The 5,903-nt window shown below is 41.5% G+C and overlaps 1 pseudogene; it reads right to left on the reverse strand.

The window, feature by feature from the left end:
* Positions 1-1,323: 1,323 nt before the first annotated feature.
* On the reverse strand, positions 1,324-1,625 carry LOC105811012 (annotated as a pseudogene).
* Positions 1,626-5,903: the final 4,278 nt, after the last annotated feature.

Consider the following 5,903-nt stretch of genomic DNA (forward strand, 5'->3'; position numbering starts at 1 on the left):
CAAAATAAAGGCCAAATCCTCCTGTTTCTTTTTCCCTCTTCACCGCTGCTATAATCCAAGTCACTTTTACCGTTTGCCCAAATCCATTCTCAGCAGTGCAGCAAGTGTAATCTTAAAACATAAATCCTATCAAGGTATTCTCTCATTTAAAAGTTTCTGGTGGCTCCCCTTCACACTTAGAATAAAACCCAAATTTGTTTCCCTGCTCTGTAAAGCCTTATGATCTAACTAACACATCCTCCTTCTTAGATATCCTATCCAACCACTCTCCCCCTTCTCTGAGTACCAGCTCTGCTTGCCTGCTTGCTGGTACTGAAATTACATAAATGGGACCTGCCTTAAAGCCTTTGCACAGGTATTTCCTCTGCCTGGGACAGTCGTCTTTCTGGACTTTCTGTGACTTGGCTCCTTGTCATTTTGCTTCTGGGCCACCAAATCTGAAAGAGCTACCTGGGCACTATCTACCCGTCAGCCTATTTAAATTATTTGCAGAGCACTTATGACTCTTTTTTTTAAAGCATTCTTTCAGAATTGAGATTTTATTGGTTGTATTAAGGGTCAGTACACAGACATTATAATTTGTATACAATTCTTAATAGATGTACTGAATATATAAAAAAGCATGTGTTGTAATTCTTTTTTAAACAGTCATTCCAGTGTCATTCTAGCTTAAAATTTCGAGGCAAGTTTTCCTTAACAGGATATCAGATACCAATATCTTCAAATGTTGATAAGCCGTTACACATCCCAGCAAGTTAATAGCATATACACTACATTCTCAATTTTTCAATCTTTCACAACACATTAGCAAAATTATTAGAAAAACAGGACCACCACGACAAAAGACGATGTTACAGGTTGTACACAGTGCTGACAGAGCGAGCCCTGATCAAGGAGTGGTTTTCTTTGGGAAATAATTCTACTGAAAAACACGGGAATAGAAGTAATTTAAATTGTTCAGGACATTAAATAGAGGCATGTGACTCCACATTGCCATTTAATATGTTTTGTTTCATAGGATATAAAAACCAGCTCCCCCATCTTTGGAAAGTTAAGCTGGCACCCAAGACAGTCAAAGCTTCCCATAAATGAATATCCCATAATATTTTTTTGCTGTACCAAAAAAATAAATAAAAGCAAATAACTTCATCTCTTAAAAAACCATCCTTACACAAAAATTGGAATGAGGTGGGATTCCCTCCTTCTTAAAAATGTTTTTAATGGTACTTAAAAATTTGTATTTACAAAATAGTTGATAAAAGTATTCCTCTGGATTGTACAAGAACAAAGACAGGGACCACTCATAAGACATGGTATATGATATTAATCAGACTTGGTTTCCTTCCCTCCTGCTTCAGCTGAGGCTGGACTCTTCTTGGTTTTAGTTTCTTCGTTTTCTGCAGGTAAATCTTTAGTTTCTTGGTTAGCCACTTAGGCCTATATTCCCTTTGCTCCCCTTTTCCCTTTTGGTTGCACTTTTCTGTCTAAAGATTCATCCTTTCCTGCTGCCTTTTTTGGCTTCGTTTCCACTTTTCCAGGAGCAGATGTAGCTGACCGCCTCCCCGATCTCCCCTTGGGCTTTCCTTCACCACTCCTTCAAATGAGCTCACCTTGCTCTTGGGCATCTTGTTGGCAGGGAGGGCTGGGTACTCTCATGCACAGAGGAGCCGCTCGCTGCTGCTTCTCCTCCCTCTGCCACCAGAGCTGCTGAGGCCCACAGTCAGGGAGGATGGGAGAACCTTATGACTATCTTATAGGTCCTAGTTTGCTTATTTTTGTTTGTTTATGGTCTGTCTCTCCTTACCAGAGTGTAAGGTCCCTGATAACAAGATCCTTGTTCACACTTCACTCAATAAGTATTTATTGAGGGCCTACTGTGCCAGACACTGTTCTAGGAGCCCTGGAAATATGGCATTATAAAACACAAATAATAATCACAGCCCCTCTTGGAGCTTATTTTCTATTTAGGTGTATAGACAATAAGAAAATAAATAATATACTACATCATATACCAGATGGTGAAAAGCAGGATGGGAGGGTAATAAATGTTCAATGATGGTGGTTGTGGTAGTAGTGGGGGTGGGGGAGTGTGTGCGTGGCAATTTTTTTTTTTTTTTTTTGAGACAGACTCTAGCTCTGTTGCCTGGGCTATAGAGCTATGGCATCAGCCTAGTTTACGGCAACCTCAAACTCCTGGGCTCAAGCAATCCTCCTGCCTCAGCCTCCCATGTAGCTGGGATTATAGGCATGTGCCACCATGCCCAGTTAATTTTTTCTGTATATATTTTTAGTTGTCCAGATAATTTCTTTCTATATTTAGTAGAGACAGGGTCTCGCTCTTGCTCAGGCTGGTCTCGAACTCCTCACCTTGAGCTATCCTCTTCCCTTGGCCTCCCAGAGTGCTAGGATTGTGTGGCAGTTTTAAATTAAACTATAAGTGAAGGCCTCAATGATAAGGGGACATCTGAGTAATGATTTGAGGGTGATTGTTGGAGCCATCTGTATTTTATGAAGAAGATTGGTCTGATTCAGGGAGAGGATAGGAAGTGCAAATGCCAGGATATGCAAGCAAGCATAGCCTATTCAGAAAACAACAAGAACCCCACTGTGGCTGGAGTGGAGTGAACAAGCAAAGCTAGGAGTGTAGGAGGTGAGGTCAGAGTGGGTAATGCAGGAAGGGGTGGCCAGATCAGGTAGGGCTGTGGTTCCCAACCCCAGTGCGTTGACCAGTAGAAGTCTGTGTCCTGTTAGGGACCAGGCTACGGAGCCATGGTCACCCCCACCCCCGGCATCCCCTCCAGTCCATGGAAAAATTGTCTTCCATTAAACTTAGGAACCAAGAGGCCTCATAGCAGGAGGTGAGAGGCTGATGAGAGAAAGCAGCTTCATCTATACAGAGGCTCCCCATTGCTCACATCACTGCCTGAGTTCCGCCTCCCACCCCCTACCCCAGTCCATGGAAAAATTGTCTTCCTTGCAACTGGTCCCTGGTGCCAAAAAGTTTGGGGACTGCTGATGTAGGGCATAGTATGTTATGGAAAGGTTTGTAGATTTTCTTCTGAGTTACATGGAGTGCCAGTGGCTTGATTTGAATAGAGGAGTGACATTAATATATGTTTTAGAAATACCAATTTGGCTTCTGGATGGAGAATGGACAGTTAGAACACAAGGGTAGAGGCAGAGAGATCAATTAATAGGCTGCTGCAATACTCCAGAGGGGGAAATGATGGCAATGTAAACCTGATACCATGGAGGTGGTGCAAAATAGGTTCTGCATGTATTTTTTTTTTTAAACAGAGTCTCACTGTGTTGCCCAGGGTAGAGTGCCGTGGAGTCATCCTCGCTCACAGCAACCTCAAACTCCTGGACTCAAGCGATCCCCCTGCCTCAGCCTCCCAAGTAGCTGGGACTACAGGCATGCGCCACCATGCCCGGCTAATTTTATTTTTCTATATGTTTTTAGTTGTCCGATTAAGTTCTTTCTATTTTTTAGTAGAGACGGGGTATCGCTCTTGCTCAGGCTGGTCTCGGACTCCTGAGCTCAAACAATCCGCCCGCCTCGGCCTCCCAGAGAGCTAGGATTACAGGCGTGAGCCACTGCGCCCGGCCTCTGCATGTATTTTAAAAGCATGGACAACACTATTTGCTGGTGGATTGGAATCAGGGGTGTGAAGAGAGCAGTAAAATATGATAGCGTGTATTTTTGGCCCAAGCAAATGAAAAGATGAAGTTGTTCCTTATTATGACGAGAAAGACCATGAGAGGTTTGTGGGGTGGAAGAATTGGGAGCACAGTTTTAAACGTGTTCAGTTTGCTACCTTTTTGACATCATTTTGATATACGAATTAGATGTATTTGCTGCCTAGGAAAGTGCCTAGCATAAAGTCAGTATTGAATGAATATTTTTAACTGAATGAATTAATACCCTTTAAGTTCCCTCTACCTCCTTTCAGTCACAACCATATTATCTTACCCAGTCAGTTTGCTCCTTCTTTATGATGAATTTTGAAATTTGGTGTTAAGGGAGTCTGAAGAAACAATTTATAATTTCCTTTGACCTCTTTCTAAAATGTCTTTACTTAGTCTCGCACGTTTTCTATAATATTTTCTGGGAGTATCAAGAAGGCCCTGTTTGTTCTGGTTTCCCATCTGTGAGGAAGAAAAACAGCCAGGAAGCCTGTTATTAATCTTCTTGCTTCAATACTTACATTGTAAAACTTATGCCATCTTCTTCCATTAGTCACAGAGAAGACTAATTATACTAACTAGACTAATGAACTCAGTGTGCAAGTGTTGTTGTAATGAGATGATCTTCCCAACTTTCCCCTGCAGTCGTATAAATGCCTCCCTAATCCAGATTTTATAGCAAAGCCAGAAAATCCTCACAGTTCACTAATGTTAAGAAAGGTATATGTGTGGGCCTATGGATACATAAATACAGGTCATTTTGGGGGTCATGTCCACTCATCTTTACAATGTGATGGTGGACAAGGTAGAAATTGGGTATTTAATGTGCATAAGTGTTTTCTAAGAGCGGAATATCTGAAAGGAATTTACCAGCCAGCACTAGCAAAGACAAGTCCTCACAACCTGAAGGGGGCAGAGTGACCCATGATGAAGATTATTTTTGCCATCCTGAGGGTGAGCTGGAGGTGAAGAGTGTTAGGGATTCCTTAATAAAAGACAAACAATGAATTATTCTGTGTATAGCAGTTTTCAGCTGCCTGGGTAAAAGTCTACTGTGGTGGCTCCCTTTCCTAAAGGGATGGCCTTAATCACTAGAAGATACCTAGCAGCTCCAGTAACTGTGGTGACAATAATGAGAAGTTGGCAAACATTATTTCTGTCAGAGAAGAGTCTGAGCTTTAGGACCTCTCTCTTCCTTAGTGGTTTCTACTTTAGCTGAGAGTTGGGGACTCAACAGAACTGCTAGATGTTTCTGAGCCCCACCCCAGCTGTAGGCCCAGAAAAGGGTTTTATGCCATTAAAGGCAGGTCATTTGCTGTACCTATTTTATCTCCACAAAGCAGGGTAATTAGGGTCATCATCTGCCGTTGAATACTGTGCTCTGCTTTGGAGAAACGTTCAGAAAAACGCCAGTGAGGAAGCTTTAGCAGATCGTTGAGGTGAGGAGTTACTTTGTTATTGTTTGTGTGCACGCACTTGTGAGTATGTGTGTGCATGCATGTGTTAGTAGGAGTGGTGTAAGATCTAAGAAATAAATTTTAAAAATATAAGAATTGGAAAGTAAAAAACAAATTTATTTTGAAATCTGGTGAATAGAACTGCATGGACAATAGATGTAAGGTGAATATCCTATCATGGCCAATCTACGACTAGAGTTTTTAGTTGGACTCTGGAACAACCAGGGGACAGCAAGAACTCACTGGCTCCTGGACAATGGTCATTGGTGCTAGGGGACCAGAAAAGGAAGATTTTTCTCATTAATTCATTGATTCTTCATTCATTTAGTCATTCAATAAACATTTATTGACTAGTCATTCTGGGCTGTATTAGGGCCTTAGTCTGCATTGGTGAATGAAAGAGACATGGCCTATTCTCCTGGAATTCACATGGCACATTCTCCTGGAATTTTGAGATAGACAAATATGCAATGAAAAAAATATAAAAAGCTGTGATCAATGCTTTTGAATGTTGACCATGCAACAGACATTGCACCCGGTAGTCTAATCTTGTTACTTCAAGGCGGGGATGGACCCAGTTCACTCTCTAGCACTTTTACATTACTTGAAATGATCTTAATTCTTATATATTTATTTCCCAGTTCCTTCAAATATATTGAAAGCTCTCTGAGAACAGGTCTTGTTCATAGTCGTATGTCTCGTTTACTACAGTGTCTTGCTCAGTGCTCAATAATTACTTACTAGGTGACTGAATGGATA

This window comes from Propithecus coquereli, unplaced genomic scaffold, assembly GCF_000956105.1.
Source record: "Propithecus coquereli isolate 6110/MARCELLA unplaced genomic scaffold, Pcoq_1.0 Scaffold104, whole genome shotgun sequence".
In the NCBI taxonomy this organism is placed as follows: Eukaryota; Metazoa; Chordata; class Mammalia; order Primates; family Indriidae; genus Propithecus; species Propithecus coquereli.